The sequence below is a fragment of the Chiloscyllium plagiosum genome, unplaced genomic scaffold (genome assembly GCF_037043375.1).
Source record: "Chiloscyllium plagiosum isolate Xiang-an unplaced genomic scaffold, Cpla_swu_hap1 HiC_scaffold_38, whole genome shotgun sequence".
In the NCBI taxonomy this organism is placed as follows: Eukaryota; Metazoa; Chordata; class Chondrichthyes; order Orectolobiformes; family Hemiscylliidae; genus Chiloscyllium; species Chiloscyllium plagiosum.
In genome coordinates, this window is record NW_028270176.1 from 29,345,962 (window position 1) to 29,371,917 (window position 25,956).

The 25,956-nt window shown below is 56.4% G+C and overlaps 1 long non-coding RNA gene across 1 annotated transcript; it reads right to left on the reverse strand.

The window, feature by feature from the left end:
* Positions 1-3,799: 3,799 nt before the first annotated feature.
* On the reverse strand, positions 3,800-10,644 carry LOC148139361 (uncharacterized). The gene is made up of 3 exons (XR_015753601.1): positions 10,546-10,644; positions 7,914-8,088; positions 3,800-4,113 (listed from the first exon to the last, which is right to left on the reverse strand). It is a non-coding gene; the product is annotated as an uncharacterized LOC148139361 (long non-coding RNA).
* Positions 10,645-25,956: the final 15,312 nt, after the last annotated feature.

Consider the following 25,956-nt stretch of genomic DNA (forward strand, 5'->3'; position numbering starts at 1 on the left):
GTACACACTGCTGTTACTGAGTGTCGGTGGGGGGAGGGAGGGGATGGTACACACTGCTGTTACTGAGCGTCGGTGGGGGGAGGGAGGGGATGGTACACACTGCTGTTACTGAGCGTCGGTGGGGGGAGGGAGGGGATGGTACACACTGCTGTTACTGAGTGTCGGTGGGGGAGGGAGGGGATGGTACACAATGCTGTTACTGGGTGTCGGTGGGGGGAGGGAGGGGATGGTACACACTGCTGTTACTGAGCGTCGGTGGGGGGAGGGAGGGGATGGTACACACTGCTGTTACTGAGCGTCGGTGGGGGGAGGGAGGGGATGGTACACACTGCTGTTACTGAGCGTCGGTGGGTGGAGGGAGGGGATGGTACACAATGCTGTTACTGGGTGTCGGTGGGGGGAGGGAGGGGATGGTACATACTGCTGTTACAGAGCGTCGGTGGGGGGGAGGGAGGTGATGGTACACACTGCTGTTACTGAGCGTCGGTTGGGGGAGGGAGGGGATGGTACACACTGCTGTTACTGAGCGTCGGTTGGGGGAGGGAGGGGATGGTACACACTGCTGTTACTGAGCGTCGGTGGGGGAGGGAGGGGATGTTTGTGGGTGTGGGGGCTGCTTTGTCCCTGGATGGTGTCGAGCTTCTCGAGTGTTGTTGGAGCTGCCCCCCTCCAGGGGCAAGTGGGGAGTAATCCCTCACCCTCCTGCCTTGGGCCTTGTCGATGGTGGGACAGGCTTTGGGGGGAGTCACGAGGGGAGTTGGGTCTAACTGAGGGGTACGGAGACTGGAACTGTGCACAGTGCACCGAGTGTGGGTCTAACTGAGGGATACGGGCTTTGGGGGGAGTCAGAAATGTGAACTCTTTTTCTCTCTGCACAGGCTCTGTGAGTGTGTGCCCCGATATAGATGGATGTGAGAGTGAGTCTGAGTGTGTGTGGGTGAGTGTGAGAGTGTGTGTGTGAGTGAGTGAGTGTGTGAGAGTGTGTGTGAGTGTGAGTGAGTGTGTGTGAGAGTGTGTGTCTGTGTGTGTGTAAGTGTGTGGGTGTGTGTGTGTAAGTGTGTCTGTGTCTCTGTGCGTGTGTGAGTGTGTGTGTGTGTCTGTTTCCCTGTGTGTGTGATTGTGTCTGTGTCTCTGTGTGTGAGTGCGTGTGTGAGTGTGTGTGTGCGTGAGAGTGTGTGTGTGAGAGTGTGTGTGTGTGAGTGTATGTGTGAGTGTGTGTGTTTGTGTGTGAATGAGTGTGAGTGTGTGTGAGTGTGAGTGTGTGTGAGTGAGTGTGAGTGACTGTGTGTGAGTGAGTATGACTGTGTGTGAGTGAGGGTGTGTGTTGGTGTGTGTGTGTGTTGGTGTGCCTGTGTGTGTGTGAGATTGTGTGAGTGTGTCTGTGTCTCTGTGAGTGTGTGTCTGTGTCTGTGTCTGTGTGAGTGTGTGTGAGTGTGAGTTTGTGTGTGAGTGTGTGTGTGTGTGTGTGAGATTGTGTGTGTCTGTGTCTCTGTGTGAGTTTGTGTGAGAGAGTATGTGTCTGTGTCTCTGTAAGTGTGTGAGTGTGAGTTTGTGTGTGAGAGTTTGTGCATGTGTGAGTGTGTGTGTGTGAGAGTTTGTGTGTGAGTGTATGTGTGCGTGTGAGTGTGTGTGTGAGAGTTTGTGTGTGAGTGTATGTGTGCGTGTGAGTGTGTGTGTGTGAGAGTTTGTGTGTGAGTGTATGTGTGAGTGTGTGTGTGAGAGTTTGTGTGTGAGTGTGTGAGTGTATGTGTGAGTGTGAGTGTGTGTGTGAGAGTTTGTGTGTGTGTGTGTGTATGTGTGCGTGTGAGTGTGTGTGTGAGAGTTTGTGTGTGAGTGTGTGAGTGTATGTGTGCGTGTGAGTGTGTGTGTGAGAGTTTGTGTGTGAGTGTGAGTGTATATGTGCGTGTGAGTATGTTTTGTGAGAGTTTGTGTGTGAGTGTATGTGTGCGTGTGAGTGTGTGTGTGAGAGTTTGTGTGTGTATGTGAGTGTGTGTGTGAGTGTGTGTGTGAGTGTATGTGTGCGTGTGAGTGTGTATGTGAGAGTTTGTGTGTGAGTGTGAGTGTATGTCTGCGTGAGTGTGTGTGTGAGAGTTTGTGTGTGCGTGTGTGAGTGTATGTGTCTGCGTGTGAGTGTGTGTGTGAGAGTTTGTGTGTGTGTGTGTGAGTGTGTGTGTGAGTGTGTGTGTGTATGTGTGCGTGTGAGTGTGTATGTGAGAGTTTGTGTGTGAGTGTGAGTATATGTCTGCGTGTGAGTGTGTGTGTGAGAGTTTGTGTGTGAGTGTGTGTGTGAGTGTGTGTGTGAGTGTATGTGTGCGTGTGAGTGTGTATGTGAGAGTTTGTGTGTGAGTGTGTGAGTGTATGTGTGAGTGTGAGTGTGTGTGTGAGAGTTTGTATGTGAGTGTATGTGTGTGTGCGAGTGTGTGTGTGAGAGTTTGTGTGTGTGTGTGTATGTGTGTGTGTGAGAGTTTGTGTGTGAGTGTGTGAGTGTATGTGTGCGTGTGAGTGTGTGTGTGAGAGTTTGTGTGTGAGTGTGAGTGTATATGTGCGTGTGAGTATGTGTGTGAGAGTTTGTGTGTGAGTGTATGTGTGCATGTGAGTGTGTGTGTGAGAGTTTGTGTGTGTATGTGAGTGTGTGTGTGAGTGTGTGTGTGAGTGTATGTGTGCGTGTGAGTGTGTATGTGAGAGTTTGTGTGTGAGTGTGAGTGTATGTCTGCGTGAGTGTGTGTGTGAGAGTTTGTGTGTGCGTGTGTGAGTGTATGTGTCTGCGTGTGAGTGTGTGTGTGAGAGTTTGTGTGTGTGTGTGTGAGTGTGTGTGTGAGTGTGTGTGTGTATGTGTGCGTGTGAGTGTGTATGTGAGAGTTTGTGTGTGAGTGTGAGTATATGTCTGCGTGTGAGTGTGTGTGTGAGAGTTTGTGTGTGAGTGTGTGTGTGAGTGTGTGTGTGAGTGTATGTGTGCGTGTGAGTGTGTATGTGAGAGTTTGTGTGTGAGTGTGTGAGTGTATGTGTGAGTGTGAGTGTGTGTGTGAGAGTTTGTATGTGAGTGTATGTGTGTGTGCGAGTGTGTGTGTGAGAGTTTGTGTGTGTGTGTGTATGTGTGTGTGTGAGAGTTTGTGTGTGAGTGTGTGAGTGTATGTGTGCGTGTGAGTGTGTGTGTGAGAGTTTGTGTGTGAGTGTGTGTGTATGTGTGCGTGTGAGTGTGTGTGTGAGAGTTTGTGTGTGCGTGTATGTGTGCGTGTGAGTGTGTGTGTGAGAGTTTGTGTGTGAGTGTGAGTGTATATGTGCGTGTGAGTGTGTGTGTGAGAGTTTGTGTGTGAGTGTATGTGTGCGTGTGAGTGTGTGTGTGAGAGTTTGTGTGTGTGTGTGAGTGTGTGTGTGAGTGTATGTGTGCGTGTGAGTGTGTATGTGTCTGCGTGTGAGTGTGTGTGTGAGAGTTTGTGTGTGTGTGAGTGTGTGTGTGTATGTGTGCGTGTGAGTGTGTATGTGAGAGTTTGTGTGTGAGTGTGAGTATATGTCTGCGTGTGAGTGTGTGTGTGAGAGTTTGTGTGTGCGTGTGTGAGTGTGTGTGTGAGTGTGTGTGTGAGTGTATGTGTGTGTGTGAGTGTGTATGTGAGAGTTTGTGTGTGAGTGTGAGTGTATGTCTGCGTGTGAGTGTGTGTGTGAGAGTTTGTGTGTGCGTGTGTGAGTGTATGTCTGCGTGTGAGTGTGCGCGTGCTGCTATCCCTCACACCAGATGAACATTGGTGCAATCTCACTCCCGTTAATGTTCCCTGCTGACTGAAGAAGACACTTCAGAGGCTGGTGATTGTAAAAGGTTTTAATTTCCAAACCGTTAAACTTCCCTGTGGACAGGGAACAGAGAAAGCTGCTGTCCAGCCCAGCCCAGCCCCAGGGAGGGGCCCTCACCCTGACAGTGACTGCTGTGTGTCACTCAGTACAGAGAGAGAGAGAGAGAGCTGGGAGAGTGTGACAGAGTGAAGCTGCAAGGCAATGTTACTCATTGGGGATCTTCCGGAATGTTCCTGAGCGGGGAGGGTGAGAGAATCAACCCCAGACAATGCTCCTCACGAGAATAAAAGGTCCCTCCAAGCTTCCTTCATGTGCTCTCCGAATCGCCTGTAACAGAGACCAGAGTTAGTTCCTGGCATCACCTTGGAGCTCAATTCCACTGGGAGAGGCATCACTGTGCAACAGGGTTACTAAGAGGCCCAAGAGGCACTGCCAAGGCAGGGAGGGGGAGGGGGGGGGCAGGGTGTGAGAGCAGGTCAGCTCAGCGATGGTCAATGCTCACGTCGCAATAGGAAACTATCCAGTTCATGTACACGATGGCCAAGCTCCTCTCCGACTGGATTGGAATACAGAGACCAGATAGTGCTCGGAGTGGTGTATACCAGAGGGATACGGAGACTGGAACAGTGCACAGTGCTCCGAGTGTGGGTCTAACTGAGGGATACGGAGACCGGAACTGTGTACAGTGCTCCGAGTGTGGGTCTAACTGAGGGATACGGAGACCGGAACTGTGTACAGTGCTCCGAGTGTGGGTCTGACTGAGGGATACGGAGACTGGAACTGTACACAGTGCTCCGAGTGTGGGTCTGACTGAGGGATACGGAGACTGGAACTGTGCACAGTGCTCCGAGTGTGGGTCTGACTGAGGGATACGGAGACTGGAACTGTGCACAGTGCTCCGAGTGTGGGTCTGACTGAGGGATACGGAGACTGGAACTGTGCACAGTGCTCCGAGTGTGGGTCTGACTGAGGGATACGGAGACTGGAACTGTGCACAGTGCTCGGAGTGGTGTATACCAGAGGGATACGGAGACTGGAACAGTGCACAGTGCTCCGAGTGTGGGTCTAGCTGAGGGATACGGAGACTGGAACTGTGCACGGTGCTCCGAGTGTGGGTCTAGCTGAGGGATACGGAGACTGGAACTGTGCACAGTGCTCCGAGTGTGGGTCTGACTGTGAGATACTGAGACTGGAACTGTGCACAGTGCTCCGAGTGTGGGTCTGACTGAGGGATACGGAGACTGGAACTGTGCACAGTGCTCCGAGTGTGGGTCTAACTGAGGGATACTGAGACTGGAACTGTGCACAGTGCTCCGAGTGTGGGTCTGACTGTGGGATACTGAGACTGGAACTGTGCACAGTGCTCCGAGTGTGGGTCTGACTGAGGGATACAGAGACTGGAACTGTGCAGAGTGGTCCGAGTGTGGGTCTGACTGAGGGATACGGAGACTGGAACTATGCACAGTGCTCCGAGTGTGGGTCTGACTGTGGGGTACTGAGACTGGAACTGTGCACAGTGCTCCGAGTGTGGGTCTGACTGAGGGGTACTGAGACTGGAACTGTGCACAGTGCTCCGAGTGTGGGTCTGACTGAGGGATACGGAGACTGGAACTATGCACAGTGCTCCGAGTGTGGGTCTGACTGTGGGGTACTGAGACTGGAACTGTGCACAGTGCTCCGAGTGTGGGTCTGACTGTGGGGTACTGAGACTGGAACTGTGCACAGTGCTCCGAGTGTGGGTCTGACTGTGGGATACTGAGACTGGAACTGTGCGCAGTGCTCCGAGTGTGGGTCTGACTGTGGGGTACTGAGACTGGAACTGTGCACAGTGCTCCGAGTGTGGGTCTGACTGAGGGATACGGAGACTAGAACTGTGCACAGTGCTCCGAGTGTGGGTCTGACTGTGGGGTACTGAGACTGGAACTGTGCGCAGTGCTCCGAGTGTGGGTCTGACTGTGGGGTACTGAGACTGGAACTGTGCACAGTGCTCCGAGTGTGGGTCTGACTGTGGGGTACTGAGACTGGAACTGTGCACAGTGCTCCGAGTGTGGGTCTGACTGAGGGATATGGAGACTGGAACCGTGCACAGTGCTCCGAGTGTGGGTCTGACTGAGGGATACGGAGACTGGAACTGTGCACAGTGCTCCGAGTGTGGGTCTAACTGAGGGATACTGAGACTGGAACCGTGCACAGTGCTCCGAGTGTGGGTCTGACTGTGGGATACTGAGACTGGAACTGTGCACAGTGCTCCGAGTGTGGGTCTGACTGAGGGATATGGAGACTGGAACCGTGCACAGTGCTCCGAGTGTGGGTCTGACTGAGGGATACGGAGACTGGAACTGTGCACAGTGCTCCGAGTGTGGGTCTGACTGTGGGATACGGAGACTGGAACTGTGCACAGTGCTCCGCGTGTGGGTCTAACTGAGAGATACAGAGACTGGAACTGTGCACAGTGCTCCGAGTGTGGGTCTGACTGAGGGATACTGAGACTGGAACTGTACACAGTGCTCCGCGTGTGGGTCTAACTGAGAGATACAGAGACTGGAACTGTGCACAGTGCTCCGAGTGTGGGTCTAACAGAGGGATACGGAGACTGGAATAGTGCACAGTGCTCCGAGTGTGGGTCTGACTGAGGGATACAGAGACTGGAACTGTGCACAGTGCTCCGAGTGTGGGTCTAACTGAGGGATACGGAGACTGGAACTGTGCACAGTGCTCCGAGTGTGGGTCTGACTGAGGGATACGGAGACTGGAACTGTGCACAGTGCTCCGAGTGTGGGTCTAACTGAGGGATACGGAGACTGGAACATTGCACAGTGCTCCGAGTGTGGGTCTGACTGAGGGATACGGAGACTGGAACAGTGCACAGTGCTCCGAGTGTGAGTCTAACTGAGGGATACAGAGACTGGAACTGTGCACAGTGCTCCGAGTGTGAGTCTAACTGAGGGATACAGAGACTGGACTGTGCACACTGCTCCGAGAGTGGGTCTACCTGAGGGATACGGAGACTGGAACTGTGCACAGTGCTCCGAGTGTGGGTCTGACTGTGGGATACAGAGACTGGAACATTGCACAGTGCTCCGAGTGTGGGTCTGACTGAGGGATATGGAGACTGGAACTGTGCACAGTGCTCCGAGAGTGGGTCTACCTGAGGGGTACAGAGACTGGAACATTGCACAGTGCTCCGAGTGTGGGTCTGACTGTGGGGTACTGAGACTAGAACTGTGCACAGTGCTCTGAGTGTGGGTCTAACTGAGGGATACAGAGACTGGAACTGTACACAGTGCTCCGAGTGTGGGTCTGACTGTGGGGTACTGAGACTGGAACTGTGCACAGTGCTCCGAGTGTGGGTCTAACTGAGGGATACAGAGACTGGAACAGTGCACAGTGCTCCGAGTGTGGGTCTAATTGAGGGATACTGAGACTGGAACTGTGCACAGTGCTCCGAGTGTGGGTCTAACCGAGGGATACGGAGACTGGAACAGTGCACAGTGCTCCGAGTGTGGGTCTGACTGAGGGATATGGAGACTGGAACGGTGCACAGTGCTCCGAGTGTGGGTCTGACTGAGGGATATGGAGACCGGAACTGTGCACAGTGCTCCGAGTGTGGGTCTAACTCAGGGATACGGAGACTGGAACTGTGCACAGTGCTCCGAGTGTGGGTCTAGCTGAGGGATACGGAGACTGGAACTGTGCACAGTGCTCCGAGTGTGGGTCTGACTGAGGGATACGGAGACTGGAACAGTGCACAGTGCTCCGAGTGTGGGTCTATCTGAGGGATACGGAGACTGGAACTGTGCACAGTGCTCCGAGTGTGGGTCTAACTGAGGGATACGGAGACTGGAACAGTGCACAGTGCTCCGAGTGTGGGTCTATCTGAGGGATACGGAGACTGGAACTGTGCACAGTGCTCCGAGTGTGGGTCTGACTGAGGGATATGGAGACCGGAACTGTGCACAGTGCTCCGAGTGTGGGTCTAACTGAGGGATACGGAGACTGGAACAGTGCATAGTGTTCCCAATGTGTGTTAACAAACTCAGCACTAATCCAGGGTGAGGGAGGGACAGGGTGTAATGATGTGACACACTCAGCAATGATACAGGGTGGTCCGGGGAAGACACACTCACCGCAGTTTGTCTGCAAAGTTGCTGAAATTTAAATCGGTGAGGAATTCCCGAATCGCCCCTCTCATCCGATCATAAAATGTCCGGAGGCGATCCTGCAGGCTGGTGTACTCTCCCAGGAAAGTGCCCTGAGCACTGGGATCGTACACGGATTTCCTGTACGAGGCGGATGCATTCTCTGATGGAGACACAGGTTCAGGGTCAGTGATCCCAGTCTGTTAGACCACAATCCCAATTCCAACCCCACTTCCCACTCACTCCCACCCCCACTCTCTCTCCCACATTCTGTCCTCTATTCCCACTGTCGCTCCATCCATCCCTACTTTCTCACTGTTTCACGATCTCTCCGTCTCTGCTTCCCTCGCTCTGAGAATCTCCCACTCTGTCGGCGCTCCGACAGTGCGACACTCCCTCTGCACTGACCCTCCGACAGTGCGGCACTCCCTCAGCACTGACCCTCCGACAGTGCGGCACTCCCTCAGCACTGACCCTCCGACAGTGCGGCACTCCCTCTGCACTGACCCTCCGACAGTGCGGCGCACCCTCATCACTGACCCTCCGACAGTGTGGCACTCCCTCAGCACTGACCCTCTGACAGTGCGGCACTCTCTCAGCACTGACCCTCCGACAGTGCGGCACTCCCTCAGCACTGACCCTCTGACAGTGCGGCACTCCCTCAGCACTGACCCTCCGACAGTGCGGCACTCCCTCAGCACTGACCCTCCGACAGTGCGGCACTCCCTCAGCACTGACCCTCCGACAGTGCGGCACTCCCTCAGCACTGACCCTCCGACAGTGCATCACTCCCTCAGCACTGACCCTCCGACAGTGCGGCACTCCCTCAGCACTGACCCTCCGAATGTGCGGCACTCCCTCAGCACTGACCCTCCAACAGTGCGGCACTCCCTCAGCACTGACCCTCCGACAGTGCGGCACTCCCTCAGCACTGACCCTCCGACAGTGCCCACTCCCTCAGCACTGACCCTCCGACAATGCGGCACTCCCTCAGCACTGACCCTCCAACAGTGCGGCTCTCCCTCAGCACTGACCCTCCGACAGTGCGGCACTCCCTCAGCACTGACCCTCCAACAGTGCGGCACTCCCTCAGCACTGACCCTCCGACAGTGCGGCACTCCCTCAGCACTGACCCTCCGACAGTGCGGTACTCCCTCAGCACTGACCCTCCGACAGTGCGGCACTCCCTCAGCACTGACCCTCCGACAGTGCGGCACTCCCTCAGCAGTGACCCTCCGACAGTGCCCACTCCCTCAACACTGACCCTCCAACAGTGCGGCACTCCCTCAGCACTGACCCTCCCACAGTGCGGCACTCCCTCAGCACTGACCCTCCAACAGTACGGCACTCCCTCTGCACTGACCCTCCGACAGTGCGGCACTCCCTCAGCACTGACCCTCCGACAGTGCGACACTCCCTCAGCACTGACCCTCCGACAGTGCAGCACTCCCTCAGCACTGACCCTCTGACAGTGCGGCACTCCCTCAGCACTGACCCTCCAACAGTGCGGCACTCCCTCAGCACTGACCCTCCGACAGTGCGGCACTCCCTCAGCACTGACCCTCCGACAGTGCGGCACTCCCTCAGCACTGACCCTACGACAGTGCGGCACTCCCTCAGCACTGACCCTCCGACAGTGCGGCACTCCCTCAGCACTGACCCTCCTACAGTGCGGCACTCCCTCAGCACTGACCCTACGACAGTGCGGCACTCCCTCAGCACTGACGCTCCGACAGTGCGAAACTCCCTCAGCACTGACCCTCCGACAGTGCGGCACTCCCTCAGCACTGAGCCTCCAACAGGGCCCACTCCCTCAGCACTGACCCTCCGACAGTGCGTCACTCCCTCTGCACTGACCCTCCGACAGTGCGGCACTCCCTCTGCACTGACCCTCCCACAGTGCGGCACTCCCTCTGCACTGACACTCCGACAGTGCGACACTCCCTCAGCACTGACCCTCTGACAGTGCGGCACTCCCTCAGCACTGACCCTCCGACAGTGCGGCACTCCCTCAGCACTGACCCTCCGACAGTGCGGCACTCCCTCAGCACTGACTCTCTGACAGTGCGGCACTCCCTCAGCACTGACCCTCCGACAGGGTGACACTCCCTCAGCACTGACCCTCCGACAGTGCGGCACTCCCTCAGCACTGATCCTCTGACAGTGCGGCACTCCCTCAGCACTGACCCTCCGACAGTGCGGCACTCCCTCAGCACTGACCCTCTGACAGTGCGGCACTCCCTCAGCACTGACCATCTGACAGTGCGGCACTCCCTCAGCACTGACCCTCCGACAGTGCCCACTCCCTCAGCACTGACCCTACGACAGTGCCCGCTCCCTCAGCACTGACCCTCTGACAGTGCGGCACTCCCTCAGCACTGACCCTCCGACAGTGCCCACTCCCTCAGCATTGACCCTCCGACAGTGCCCACTCCCTCAGCATTGACCCTCTGACAGTGCGGCACTCCCTCAGCACTGACCCTCCGACAGTGCCCACTCCCTCAGCACTGACCCTCCGACAGTGCCCACTCCCTCAGCACTGACCCTCCGACAGTGCCCGCTCCCTCTGTGTGCTATGGGAGTGTTTGTTTTGTTTCCCTGGGTGTGGGTGAAGCCGTACCTGAGAGAACGCAGACCGACAGGAAGATCACAGCCACGGAAACACACAGGAGCCTCATTCTGCTGAGATTTGTCCTTCTCTCTGGGATCGCCCTGTGCGCTGAAGCAGAGGAGACGTCAGTCAAGCGACGGTTACCATGGGAATCCTCCTGTTCCCCGCCCTCCCTGAGCAGAGCCCTAGCGGGCAACCGGGCCCCTCTGTGTCCATGTACCCTCCCTTAGCCAAGGTGTCGTCACCTTGCCTCGGAGGCCCTCTCCACCAATGGGAGCCCCATAAGCCAAACCCAATCCCACTGGCCCTGGGTTCGACCCAGCACCAACTCCCAAACCCCTGTATCCACCCTGGGGGCCCTGGAATTGAGCAGCAGCTCCAGCACTGCCAGGTCCCACAGCACCGACCACGACTAACACATTCCCGGCCCACAGACCAGATGAGACAAATCCAACACCCCACACCTTACCCCCACCTTGGGGGTGGACGGGAGAGGGCAAACATGATGGACTGAAAAGAGAGAGAGAGATAGAGATGGAGAGATGGAGAAAGGGAGAAGGGAAGAGGGCGATGTCCACTTTCACATCATCCGTAAACCCACATTGCTCTGTGCAGCGTCAACAGCCAATCCACAGGCACAGCAACACCCGACAAACTGCTGTGTAATAACAGCAAGGTTTCCGTCACCAGCACATCACCACAACGTATCGATGGGAGGAGATCAAACAGCAACACTGACCCTCCGACAGTGCAGCACTCCCTCAGCACTGACCCTCCGACAGTGCGGCACTCCCTCTGCACTGACACTCCGACAGTGCGACACTCCCTCAGCACTGACCCTCTGACAGTGCGGCACTCCCTCAGCACTGACCCTCCGACAGTGCGGCACTCCCTCAGCACTGACCCTCCGACAGTGCGGCACTCCCTCAGCACTGACCCTCCGACAGTGCAGCACTCCCTCAGCACTGACCCTCCGACAGTGCGGCACTCCCTCAGCACTGACCCTCCGACAGTGCCCACTCACTCAGCACTGACCCTCCGACAGTGCGGCGCTCCCTCAGCACTGACCCTCCGACAGTGCAGCACTCCCTCAGCACTGACCCTCCGACAGTGCGGCACTCCCTCAGCACTGACCCTCCGACAGTGCGGCACTCCCTCAGCACTGACCCTCCGACAGTGCGGCGCTCCCACAGCACTGACCCTCCGACAGTGCATCACTCCCTCAGCACTGACCCTCCGACAGTGCCCCACTCCCTCAGCACTGACCCTCCAACAGTGCGGCACTCCCTCAGCACTGACCCTCCGACAGCGCGGCACTCCCTCAGCACTGACCCTCCGACAGTGCGGCACTCCCTCAGCACTGACCCTCCGACAGTGTGGCACTCCCTCAGCACTGACCCTCCGACAGTGCGGCACTCCCTCAGCACTGACCCTCCGACAGTGCGGCGCTCCCTCAGCACTGACCCTCCGACAGTGCGGCACTCCCTCCGCACTGACCCTCCGACAGTGCGGCACTCCCTCCGCACTGACCCTCCGACAGTGCGGCACTCCCTCAGCACTGACCCTCCGACAGTGCGGCACTCCCTCCGCACTGACCCTCCGACAGTGCGGCACTCCCTCAGCACTGACCCTCCGACAGTGCGGCACTCCCTCAGCACTGACCCTCCGACAGTGCGGCACTCCCTCCGCACTGACCCTCCGACAGTGCGGCACTCCCTCCGCACTGACCCTCCGACAGTGCAGCACTCCCTCAGCACTGACCCTCCGACAGTGCGGCGTTCCCTCAGCACTGACCCTCCGACGGTGCGGCACTCCCTCAGCACTGACCCTCCGACAGTGAGGCACTCCCTCAGCACTGACCCTCCGACAGTGCGGCACTCCCTCAGCACTGACCCTCCGACAGTGCGGCACTCCCTCAGCACTGACCCTCCGACAGTGCGGCACTCCCTCAGCACTGACCCTCCGACAGTGCGGCACTCCCTCAACACTGACCCTCCGACAGTGCGGCACTCCCTCAGCACTGACCCTCCGACAGTGCGGCACTCCCTCAGCACTGACCCTCCGACAGTGCGGCGCTCCCTCAGCACTGACCCTCCGACAGTGCAGCACTCCCTCAGCACTGACCCTCCGACAGTGCAGCACTCCCTCAGCACTGACCCTCCCACAGTGCGGCACTCCCTCAGCACTGACCCTCCGACAGTGTGGCACTCCCTCAGCACTGACCCTCCGACAGTGCCCACTCCCTCAGCACTGACCCTCTGACAGTGCTCACTCCCTCAGCACTGACCCTCCGACAGTGCGGCACTCCCTCCGCACTGACCCTCCGACAGTGCGGCACTCCCTCAGCACTGACCCTCCGACGGTGCGGCGTTCCCTCAGCACTGACCCTCCGACGGTGCGGCACTCCCTCAGCACTGACCCTCCGACAGTGCGGCACTCCCTCAGCACTGACCCTCCGACAGTGCGGCACTCCCTCAGCACTGACCCTCCGACAGTGCGGCGCTCCCTCAGCACTGACCCTCCGACGGTGCGGCACTCCCTCAGCACTGACCCTCCGACAGTGAGGCACTCCCTCAGCACTGACCCTCCGACAGTGCGGCACTCCCTCAGCACTGACCCTCCGACAGTGCCACACTCCCTCAGCACTGACCCTCCGACAGTGCGGCACTCCCTCAACACTGACCCTCCGACAGTGCGGCACTCCCTCAGCACTGACCCTCCGACAGTGCGGCACTCCCTCAGCACTGACCCTCCGACAGTGCGGCGCTCCCTCAGCACTGACCCTCCGACAGTGCAGCACTCCCTCAGCACTGACCCTCCGACAGTGCAGCACTCCCTCAGCACTGACCCTCCCACAGTGCGGCACTCCCTCAGCACTGACCCTCCGACAGTGTGGCACTCCCTCAGCACTGACCCTCCGACAGTGCGGCAATCCCTCAGCACTGACCCTCCGACAGTGCGGCACTCCCTCAGCACTGACCCTCCGACAGTGCGGCACTCCCTCAGCACTGACCCTCCGACAGTGCGGCACTCCCTCAGCACTGACCCTCCGACAGTGCGGCACTCCCTCAGCACTGACCCTCCGACAGCGCGGCACTCCCTCAGCACTGACCCTCCAACAGTGCCCACTCCCTCAGCACTGACCCTCTGACAGTGCTCACTCCCTCAGCACTGACCCTCCCACAGTGCGGCACTCCCTCTGCACTGACCCTCCCACAGTGCCCACTCCCTCAGCACTGACCCTCTGACAGTGCGGCACTCCCTCAGCACTGACCCTCCCACAGTGCGGCACTCCCTCTGCACTGACCCTCCCACAGTGCGGCACTCCCTCAGCACTAACCCTCCGACACCACGGCACTCCCTCAGCACTGACTCTCCGACAGCGCGGCACTCCCTCAGCACTGACCCTCCGGCAGTGCCCACTCCCTCAGCACTGACCCTCTGACAGTGCTCACTCCCTCAGCACTGACCCTCCGACAGTGCAGCACTCCCTCAGCACTGACCCTCCGACAGTGCAGCACTCCCTCAGCACTGACCCTCCGACAGCGCGGCACTCCCTCAGCACTGACCCTACGACAGTGCGGCACTCCCTCAGCACTGACCCTCCCACAGTGCGACACTCGGTCAGCACAGACCCTCCGACAGTGCGGCACTCCCTCAGCACTGACCCTCCGACAGGGCGACACTCCCTCAGCACTGACCCTCCGACAGTGCGGCACCCCCTCAGCACTGACCCTCCGACAGTGCGGCACTCCCTCATCACTGACCCTCCCACAGGGCGATACTCCCTCAGCACTGACCCTCTGACAGAGCGGCCCTCCCTCAGCACTGACCCTCCGACAGTGCGGCACTCCCTCAGCACTGACCCTCCGACAGTGCGGCGCTCCCTCAGCACTGACCCTCTGACAGAGCGGCCCTCCCTCAGCACTGACCCTCCGACAGTGCGGCACTCCCTCAGCACTGACCCTCCGACAGTGCGGCACTCCCTCAGCACTGACCCTCCGACAGTGCGGCACTCCCTCAGCACTGACCCTCCCACAGTGCGGTACTCCCTCTGCACTGACCCTCCGACAGTGCGCCCACTCCCTCAGCACTGACCCTCCGACAGCGCGGCACTCCCTCAGCACTGACCCTCCGACAGTGCGGCACTCCCTCAGCACTGACCCTCCGACAGTGCGGCACTCCCTCAGCACCGACCCTCCGACAGTGCGGCACTCCCTCAGCACTGACCATCCGACAGTGCGACACTCCCTCAGCACTGACCCTCCGACAGTACGGCCCTCCCTCAACACTGACCCTCCGACAGTGCGGCACTCCCTAAACACTGACCCTCTGACAGCGCGGCACTCCCTCAGCACTGACCCTCCGACAGTGCGGCACTCCCTCAGCACTGACCATCCGACAGTGTGGCACTCCCTAAACACTGACCCTCTGACAGTGCAGCACTCCCTCAGCATTGGCCCACCGACAGTGCGGCACTCCCTCAGCACTGGCCCTCCGACAGTGCGGCACTCCCTCAGCACTGACCCTCCGACAGTGCGGCACTCCCTCAGCACTGACCCTCGGACAGTGCGGCATTCCCTCAGCACTGACCCTCCGACAGGGCGACACTCCTTCAGCACTGACCCTCCGACTGTGCGGCACTCCCTTAGCACTGACCCTCCAACAGTGCGGCGCTCCCGCAGCACTGACCTTCCGACAGTGCGGCACTCCCTCATCACTGACCCTCTGACAGGGCGACACTCCCTCAGCACTGACCCTCCGACAGTGCGGCACTCCCTCAGCACTGACCCTCCCACAGTGCGGCACTCCCTCTGCACTGACCCTCCCACAGTGCGGCATTCCCTCAGCACTGACCCTCCGACACCACGGCACTCCCTCAGCACTGACCCTCCGACAGCGCGGCACTCCCTCAGCACTGACCCTCCGACAGTGCGGCACTCCCTCAGCACCGACCCCCCGACAGTGCGGCACTCCCTCAGCACTGACCATCCGACAGTGCGACACTCCCTCAGCACTGACCCTCCGACAGTACGGCCCTCCCTCAACACTGACCCTCCGACAGTGCGGCACTCCCTAAACACTGACCCTCTGACAGCGCGGCACTCCCTCAGCACTGACCCTCCGACAGTGCGGCACTCCCTCAGCACTGACCATCCGACAGTGTGGCACTCCCTAAACACTGACCCTCTGACAGTGCAGCACTCCCTCAGCATTGGCCCTCCGAAAGTGCGGCACTCCCTCAGCACTGACCCTCCGACAGTGCGGCACTCCCTCAGTACTGACCCTTGGACAGTGCGGCATTCCCTCAGCACTGACCCTCCGACAGCGCGGCACTCCCTCAGTACTGACCCTCTGACAGTGCGGCACTCCCTCAGCACTGGCCCTCCGACAGTGCGGCACTCCCTCAGCACTGGCCCTCCGACAGTGCGGCACTCCCTCAGCACTGACCCTCCGACAGTGCGGCACTCCCTCAGCACTGACCCTCGGACAGTGCGGCACTCCCTTAGCACTGACCCTCCAACAGTGCGGCACTCCCTCAGCACTGACCCTCCGACAGTGCGGCACTCCCGCAGCACTGACCTTCCGACAGTGCGGCACACCCTCATCACTGACCCTCTGACAGTGCGGCACTCCCTCAGCACTGACCCCCCGACAGTGCCAACTCCCTCAGCACTGACCCTCCGACAGTGTAGCCCTCCCTCAGCACTGTCCCTCCGACAGAGTGGCTCTCCCAGAGTGAGAGCATAGCACACAGATAGGAGTGAACAGAGAGAGAGTAAGGAGAGAGATAGGAGTGAACAGGGAGAGGGGAAAGGAGAGAGGTAGGAGTGAACAAGGAGAGGGGAAACTAGAGAGATAGGAGTGAACAGAGAGAGGGGGGAAAGGAGAGAGATAGGAGTGAACAGGGAGAGGGGAAAGGAGAGAGATAGGAGTGAACAGGGAGACAGAGGGGAAAGGAGAGAGATAGGAGTGAACAGAGAGAGAGGAAAGGAGAGAGATAGGGGTGAACAGGGAGAGGGGAAAGGAGAGAGATAGGAGTGAACAGGGAGCGGGGAAAGGAGAGAGATAGGGGTGAACAGAGAGAGGGGGGAACGCAGAGAGATAGGAGTGAACAGAGAGAGGGGAAAGGAGAGAGATAGGAGTGAACAGGGAGAGGGGAAAGGAGAGAGATAGGAGTGAACAGAGAGAGGGGAAAGGAGAGAGATAGGAGTGAACAGAGAGAGGGGGGAAAGGAGAGAGATAGGAGTGAACAGAGAGAGGGGGGAAAGGAGAGAGATAGGAGTGAACAGGGAGAGGGGAAAGGAGAGAGATAGGAGTGAACAGAGAGAGGGGAAAGGAGAGAGATAGGAGTGAACAGGGAGACAGAGGGGAAAGGAGAGAGATAGGAGTGAACAGGGAGACAGAGGGGAAAGGAGAGAGATAGGAGTGAACAGAGAGAGTGGAAAGGAGAGAGATAGGAGTGAACAGGGAAACAGAGGGGAAAGGAGAGAGATAGGAGTGAACAGGGAGAGTGGAAAGGAGAGAGATTGGAGTGAACAGGGAGAGGGGGGAAAGGAGAGAGATAGGAGTGAACAGAGAGAGGGGGGAACGCAGAGAGATAGGAGTGAACAGAGAGAGGGGGGAAAGGAGAGAGATAGGAGCGAACAGAGAGAGAGGGGAAAGGAAAGAGATAGGAGTGAACAGGGAGAGAGGGGAAAGGAGAGAGGAGTGAACAGGGAGAGAGGGGAAAGGAGAGAGATAGGAGTGAACAGAGAGAGAGGGGAAAGGAGAGAGGAGTGAACAGGGAGAGGGGAAAGGAGAGAGATAGGAGTGAACAGGGAGAGAGGGGAAAGGAGAGAGGAGTGAACAGGGAGACAGAGGGGAAAGGAGAGAGATAGGAGTGATCAGGAGACAGAGGGGAAAGGTGAGAGATAGGAGTGAACAGAGAGAGACGGGGAAGGAGAGAGATAGGAGTGAACAGGGAGAGGGGAAAGGAGAGAGATAGGAGTGAACAGGGAGAGGGGGGAAAGGAGAGAGATAGGAGTGAACAGGGAGAGGGGGGAAAGGAGAGAGATAGGAGTGACAAGAGAGAAGGGAAAGGAGAGAGATAGGAGTGACAAGAGAGAAGGGAAAGGAGAGAGATCGGAGTGAACAGGAAGAGGGGGAAAGGAGAGAGGTAGGAGTGAACAGGGAGAGAGGGGAAAGGAGAGAGATCGGAGTGAACAGGGAGAGGGCGGAAAGGAGAGAGATAGGAGTGAACAGGGAGAGGGGGGAAAGGAGAGAGATAGGAGTGAACAGGGAGAGAGGGGAAAGGAGAGAGAAAGGAGTGAACAGGGAGAGAGGGGAAAGAAGAGAGATATGAGTGAACAGGGAGAGGGGGGAAAGGAGAGAGATAGGAGTGAAAGGGAGAGGGGGGAAAGAAGAGAGATAGGAGTGAACAGGGAGAGGGGGGAAAGGAGAGAGATAGCAATGAACAGGGAGAGGGGGGAAAGGAGAGAGATAGGAGTGAACAGGGAGAGGGGGGAAAGGAGAGAGATAGGAGTGAACAGGGAGCGGGGGGGAAAGGAGAGAGATAGGAGTGAACAGGGAGAGGGGGGAAGGAGAGAGATTGGAGTGAACAGGGAGAGAGGGAAAGGAGAGAGATAGGAGTGAACAGAGAGAGACGGGGAAGGAGAGAGATAGGAGTGAACATGGAGAGGGGAAAGGAGAGAGATAGGAGTGAACAGGGAGAGGGGAAAGGAGAGAGATAAGAGTGAACAGGGAAACAGAGGGGAAAGGAGAGAGATAGGAGTGAACAGGGAGAGAGGGGAAAGGAGAGAGATAGGAGTGAACAGGGAGAGGGGGGAAAGGAGAGAGATAGGAGTGAACAGGGAGAGAGGGGAAAGGAGAGAGATCGGAGTGAACAGGGAGAGGGCGGAAAGGAAAGAGATAGGAGTGAACAGGGAGAGAGGGGAAAGGAGAGAGAAAGGAGTGAACAGGGAGAGAGGGGAAAGGAGAGAGAAAGGAGTGAACAGGGAGAGAGGGGAAAGAAGAGAGATATGAGTGAACAGGGAGAGGGGGGAAAGGAGAGAGATAGGAGTGAACAGGGAGAGAGGGGAAAGAAGAGAGATCGGAGTGAACAGGGAGAGGGGGGAAAGGAGAGAGATAGGAGTGAACAGGGAGAGGGGGGAAAGGAGAGAGATAGGAGTGAACAGGGAGAGGGTGGAAAGGAGAGAGATAGGAGTGAACAGGGAGAGGGGAGAAAGGAGAGAGATAGGAGAGAACAGAGAGAGAGGGGAAAGGAAAGAGATAGGAGTGAACAGGGAGAGAGGGGAAAGGAGAGAGAAAGGAGTGATCAGGGAGAGAGGGGAAAGGAGAGAGAAAGGAGTGAACAGGGAGAGAGGGGAAAGAAGAGAGATATGAGTGAACAGGGAGAGGGGGGAAAGGAGAGAGATAGGAGTGAACAGGGAGAGAGGGGAAAGAAGAGAGATAGGAGTGAACAGGGAGAGGGGGGAAAGGAGAGAGATAGGAGTGAACAGGGAGAGGGGGGAAAGGAGAGAGATAGGAGTGAACAGGGAGAGGGGGGAAAGGAGAGAGATAGGAGTGAACAGGGAGAGGGGAAAGGAGAGAGATAGGAGTGAACAGGGAGAGGGGAAAGGAGAGAGATAGAAGTGAACAGGGAGAGGGGAAAGGAGAGAGGTAGGAGTGAACAGGGAGACAGAGGGGAAAGGAGAGAGATAGGAGTGAACAGGGAGAGGGGAAAGGAGAGAGATGGGAGTGAACAGGGAGAGGGGGGAAAGGAGAGAGATAGGAGTGAACAGGGAGACAGAGGGGAAAGGAGAGAGATAGGAGTGAACAGGGAGAGAGGGGAAAGGAGAGAGATTGGAGTGAACTGGGAGAGGGGAAAGGTGAGAGATAGGAGTGATCAGGGAGACAGAGGGGAAAGGAGAGAGATAGGAGTGAACAGAGAGAGCGGGGGAAGGAGAGAGATAGGAGTGAACAGGGAGAGGGGAAAGGAGAGAGATAGGAGTGATCAGGAGACAGAGGGGAAAGGTGAGAGATAGGAGTGAACAGAGAGAGACGGGGAAGGAGAGAGATAGGAGTGAACAGGGAGAGGGGAAAGGAGAGAGATAGGAGTGAACAGGGAGAGGGGAGAAAGGAGAGAGATAGGAGTGAACAGAGAGAGGGGGGAAAGGAGAGAGATAGGAGAGAACAGAGAGAGAGGGAAAAGGAAAGAGATAGGAGTGAACAGGGAGAGGGGGGATAGGAGAGAGATAGGAGTGAACCGGGAAACAGAGGGGTAAGGAGAGAGATAGGAGTGAACAGGGAAACAGAGGGGAAAGGAGAGAGATAGGAGTGAACAGGGAGAGAGGGGAAAGGAGAGAGGAGTGAATAGAGAGAGAGGGGAAAGGAGAGAGATAGGAGTGAACAGGGTGAGAGGGGAAAGGAGAGAGGAGTGAACAGAGAGACAGACGGGAAAGGAGAGAGATAGGAGTGAACAGGGAGAGGGGAAAGGAGAGAGATAGGAGTGAACAGGGAGAGAGGGGAAAGGAGAGAGATAGGAGTGAACAGGGAGAGAGGGGAAAGGAGAGAGATAGGAGTGAACAGGGAGAGGGGAAAGGAGAGAGATAGGAGTGAACAGGGAGAGTGGGGAAAGGAGAGAGATATGAGTGAACAGGGAGAGGGGAAAGGAGAGAGATAGGAGTGATCAGGAGACAGAGGGGAAAGGAGAGAGATAGGAGTGAACAGGGAGAGGGGAAAGGTGAGAGATAGGAGTGAACAGGGAGAGGGGAAAGGAGAGAGATAGGAGTGAACAGGGAGAGTGGGGAAAGGAGAGAGATATGAGTGAACAGGGAGAGGGGAAAGGAGAGAGATAGGAGTGATCAGGAGACAGAGGGGAAAGGAGAGAGATAGGAGTGAATAGGGAGAGGGGAAAGGAGAGAGATAGGAGTGAACAGGGAGAGGGGAAAGGAGAGAGATAGGAGTGAACAGGGAAACAGAGGGGAAAGGAGAGAGAGATAGGAGTGAACAGGGAGAGAGGGGAAAGGAGAGAGGAGTGAACAGAGAGAGAGGGGAAAGGAGAGAGGAGTGAACAGGGATAGGGGAAAGGAGAGAGATAGGAGTGAACAGGGAGAGAGGGGAAAGGAGAGAGATCGGAGTGAACAGGGAGAGGGCAGAAAGGAGAGAGATAGGAGTGAACAGGGAGAGGGGGGAAAGGAGAGAGATAGGAGTGAACAGAGAGAGGGGGAAAGGAGAGAGATAGGAGTGATCAGGAGACAGAGGGGAAAGGTGAGAGATAGGAGTGAACAGAGAGAGACGGGGAAGGAGAGAGATAGGAGTGAACAGGGAGAGGGGAAAGGAGAGAGATAGGAGTGAACAGGGAGAGGGGAGAAAGGAGAGAGATAGGAGTGAACAGAGAGAGGGGGGAAAGGAGAGAGATAGGAGAGAACAGAGAGAGAGGGAAAAGGAAAGAGATAGGAGTGAACAGGGAGAGGGGGGATAGGAGAGAGATAGGAGTGAACCGGGAAACAGAGGGGTAAGGAGAGAGAGAGGAGTGAACAGGGAAACAGAGGGGAAAGGAGAGAGATAGGAGTGAACAGGGAGAGAGGGGAAAGGAGAGAGGAGTGAATAGAGAGAGAGGGGAAAGGAGAGAGATAGGAGTGAACAGGGTGAGAGGGGAAAGGAGAGAGGAGTGAACAGAGAGACAGAGGGGAAAGGAGAGAGATAGGAGTGAACAGGGAGAGAGGGGAAAGGAGAGAGATAGGAGTGAACAGGGAGAGGGGAAAGGAGAGAGATAGGAGTGAACAGGGAGAGTGGGGAAAGGAGAGAGATATGAGTGAACAGGGAGAGGGGAAAGGAGAGAGATAGGAGTGATCAGGAGACAGAGGGGAAAGGAGAGAGATAGGAGTGAACAGGGAGAGGGGAAAGGAGAGAGATAGGAGTGAACAGGGAGAGGGGAAAGGAGAGAGATAGGAGTGAACAGGGAGAGTGGGGAAAGGAGAGAGATATGAGTGAACAGGGAGAGGGGAAAGGAGAGAGATAGGAGTGATCAGGAGACAGAGGAGAAAGGAGAGAGATAGGAGTGAACAGGGAGAGGGGAAAGGAGAGAGATAGGAGTGAACAGGGAGAGGGGAAAGGAGAGAGATAGGAGTGAACAGGGAAACAGAGGGGAAAGGAGAGAGAGATAGGAGTGAACAGGGAGAGAGGGGAAAGGAGAGAGGAGTGAACAGAGAGAGAGGGGAAAGGAGAGAGGAGTGAACAGGGATAGGGGAAAGGAGAGAGATAGGAGTGAACAGGGAGAGAGGGGAAAGGAGAGAGATCGGAGTGAACAGGGAGAGGGCAGAAAGGAGAGAGATAGGAGTGAACAGGGAGAGGGGGGAAAGGAGAGAGATAGGAGTGAACAGAGAGAGGGGGAAAGGAGAGAGATAGGAGAGAACAGAGAGAGAGGGGAAAGGAAAGAGATAGGAGTGAACAGGGAGAGAGGGGAAAGGAGAGAGATCGGAGTGAACAGGGAGAGGGCAGAAAGGAGAGAGATAGGAGTGAACAGGGAGAGGGGGGAAAGGAGAGAGATAGGAGTGAACAGAGAGAGGGGGAAAGGAGAGAGATAGGAGAGAACAGAGAGAGAGGGGAAAGGAAAGAGATAGGAGTGAACAGGGAGAGGGGAAAGGAGAGAGATAAGAGTGAACAGGGAAACAGAGGGGAAAGGAGAGAGATAGGAGTGAACAGGGAGAGAGGGGAAAGGAGAGAGGAGTGAACAGAGAGAGAGGGGGAAGGAGAGAGATAGGAGTGAACAGGGAGAGAGGGGAAAGGAGAGAGATAGGAGTGAACAGGGAGAGAGGGGAAAGGAGAGAGATAGGAGAGAACAGACAGAGAGGGGAAAGGAAAGAGATAGGAGTGAACAGGGAGAGGGGAAAGGAGAGAGATAAGAGTGAACAGGGAGAGGGGGGAAAGGAGAGAGATAGGAGTGAACAGGGAGAGAGGGGAAAGGAGAGAGGAGTGAACAGAGGGAGAGGGGGAAGGAGAGAGATAGGAGTGAACAGGGAGAGAGGTGAAAGGAGAGAGATAGGAGTGAACAGGGAGAGAGGGGAAAGGAGAGAGGAGTGAACAGGGAGAGGGGAAAGGAGAGAGATAGGAGTGAACAGAGAGAGAGGGGAAAGGAAAGAGGAGTGAACAGGGAGAGGGGAAAGGAGAGAGATAGGAGTGAACAGGGAGAGAGGGGAAAGGAGAGAGATCGGAGTGAACAGGGAGAGGGCGGAAAGGAGAGAGATAGGAGTGAACAGGGAGAGGGGAGAAAGGAGAGAGATAGGAATGAACAGAGAGAGAGGGGAAAGGAAAGAGATAGGAGTGAACAGGGAGAGAGGGGAAAGGAGAGAGAAAGGAGTGAACAGGGAGAGAGGGGAAAGGAGAGAGAAAGGAGTGAACAGGGAGAGAGGGGAAAGAAGAGAGATATGAGTGAACAGGGAGAGGGGGGAAAGGAGAGAGATAGGAGTGAACAGGGAGAGAGGGGAAAGAAGAGAGATAGGAGTGAACAGGGAGAGGGGGGAAAGGAGAGAGATAGGAGTGAACAGGGAGAGGGGGGAAAGGAGAGAGATAGGAGTGAACAGGGAGAGGGTGGAAAGGAGAGAGATAGGAGTGAACAGGGAGAGGGGAGAAAGGAGAGAGACAGGAGAGAACAGAGAGAGAGGGGAAAGGAAAGAGATAGGAGTGAACAGGGAGAGAGGGGAAAGGAGAGAGAAAGGAGTGAACAGGGAGAGAGGGGAAAGGAGAGAGAAAGGAGTGAACAGGGAGAGAGGGGAAAGAAGAGAGATATGAGTGAACAGGGAGAGAGGGGAAAGGAGAGAGATAGGAGTGAACAGGGAGAGAGGGGAAAGAAGAGAGATAGGAGTGAACAGGGAGAGGGGGGAAAGGAGAGAGATAGGAGTGAACAGGGAGAGGGGGGAAAGGAGAGAGATAGGAGTGAACAGGGAGAGGGGGGAAAGGAGAGAGATAGGAGTGAACAGGGAGAGGGGAAAGGAGAGAGATAGGAGTGAACAGGGAGAGGGGAAAGGAGAGAGATAGAAGTGAACAGGGAGAGGGGAAAGGAGAGAGGTAGGAGTGAACAGGGAGACAGAGGGGAAAGGAGAGAGATAGGAGTGAACAGGGAGAGGGGAAAGGAGAGAGATGGGAGTGAACAGGGAGAGGGGGGAAAGGAGAGAGATAGGAGTGAACAGGGAGACAGAGGGGAAAGGAGAGAGATAGGAGTGAACAGGGAGAGGGGGGAAAGGAGAGAGATAGGAGTGAACAGGGAGAGAGGGGAAAGGAGAGAGATTGGAGTGAACTGGGAGAGGGGAAAGGTGAGAGATAGGAGTGATCAGGGAGACAGAGGGGAAAGGAGAGAGATAGGAGTGAACAGAGAGAGCGGGGGAAGGAGAGAGATAGGAGTGAACATGGAGAGGGGAAAGGAGAGAGAAAGGAGTGATCAGGAGACAGAGGGGAAAGGTGAGAGATAGGAGTGAACAGAGAGAGACGGGGAAGGAGAGAGATAGGAGTGAACAGGGAGAGGGGAAAGGAGAGAGATAGGAGTGAACAGGGAGAGGGGAGAAAGGAGAGAGATAGGAGTGACCAGGAAGAGGGGGGAAAGGAGAGAGATAGGAGAGAACAGAGAGAGAGGGGAAAGGAAAGAGATAGGAGTGAACAGGGAGAGGGGGGATAGGAGAGAGATAGGAGTGAACCGGGAAACAGAGGGGAAAGGAGAGAGATAGGAGTGAACAGGGAAACAGAGGGGAAAGGAGAGAGATAGGAGTGAACAGGGAGAGAGGGGAAAGGAGAGAGGAGTGAATAGAGAGAGAGGGGAAAGGAGAGAGATAGGAGTGAACAGGGTGAGAGGGGAAAGGAGAGAGGAGTGAACAGAGAGACAGAGGGGAAAGGAGAGAGATAGGAGTGAACAGGGAGAGGGAAAAGGAGAGAGATCGGAGTGAACAGGGAGAGAGGGGAAAGGAGAGAGATAGGAGTGAACAGGGAGAGAGGGGAAAGGAGAGAGATAGGAGTGAACAGGGAGAGGGGAAAGGAGAGAGATAGGAGTGAACAGGGAGAGTGGGGAAAGGAGAGAGATATGAGTGAACAGGGAGAGGGGAAAGGAGAGAGATAGGAGTGATCAGGAGACAGAGGGGAAAGGAGAGAGATAGGAGTGAACAGGGAGAGGGGAAAGGAGAGAGATAGGAGTGAACAGGGAGAGGGGAAAGGAGAGAGATAGGAGTGAACAGGGAGAGTGGGGAAAAGAGAGAGATATGAGTGAACAGGGAGAGGGGAAAGGAGAGAGATGGGAGTGATCAGGAGACAGAGGGGAAAGGAGAGAGATAGGAGTGAACAGGGAGAGGGGAAAGGAGAGAGATAGGAGTGAACAGGGAGAGGGGAAAGGAGAGAGATAGGAGTGAACAGGGAAACAGAGGGGAAAGGAGAGAGAGATAGGAGTGAACAGGGAGAGAGGGGAAAGGAGAGAGGAGTGAACAGAGAGAGAGGGGAAAGGAGAGAGGAGTGAACAGGGATAGGGGAAAGGAGAGAGATACGAGTGAACAGGGAGAGAGGGGAAAGGAGAGAGATCGGAGTGAACAGGGAGAGGGCAGAAAGGAGAGAGATAGGAGTGAACAGGGAGAGGGGGGAAAGGAGAGAGATAGGAGTGAACAGAGAGAGGGGGAAAGGAGAGAGATAGGAGAGAACAGAGAGAGAGGGGAAAGGAAAGAGATAGGAGTGAACAGGGAGAGAGGGGAAAGGAGAAAGAAAGGAGTGAACAGGGAGAGAGGGGAAAGGAGAGAGAAAGGAGTGAACAGGGAGAGAGGGGAAAGAAGAGAGAAAGGAGTGAACAGGGAGAGGGGGGAAAGGAGAGAGATAGGAGTGAACAGGGAGAGGGGGGAAAGGAGAGAGATAGGAGTGAACAGGGAGAGGGGGGAAAGGAGAGAGATAGGAGTGAACAGGGAGAGGGGGAAAGGAGAGAGATAGGAGTGAACAGGGAGAGGGGGGAAAGGAAAGAGATAGGAGTGAACAGAGAGAGAGGGGAAAGGAGAGAGGAGTGAACAGGGAGAGGGGAAAGGAGAGAGATAGGAGTGAACAGAGAGAGAGGGGAAAGGAGAGAGGAGTGAACAGGGAGAAGGGAAAGGAGAGAGATAGGAGTGAACAGGGAGAGAGGGGAAAGGAGAGAGATCGGAGTGAACAGGGAGAGGGCGGAAAGGAGAGAGATAGGAGTGAACAGGGAGAGGGGAGAAAGGAGAGAGATAGGAATGAACAGAGAGAGAGGGGAAAGGAAAGAGATAGGAGTGAACAGGGAGAGAGGGGAAAGGAGAGAGAAAGGAGTGAACAGGGAGAGAGGGGAAAGGAGAGAGAAAGGAGTGAACAGGGAGAGAGGGGAAAGAAGAGAGATATGAGTGAACAGGGAGAGGGGGGAAAGGAGAGAGATAGGAGTGAACAGGGAGAGAGGGGAAAGAA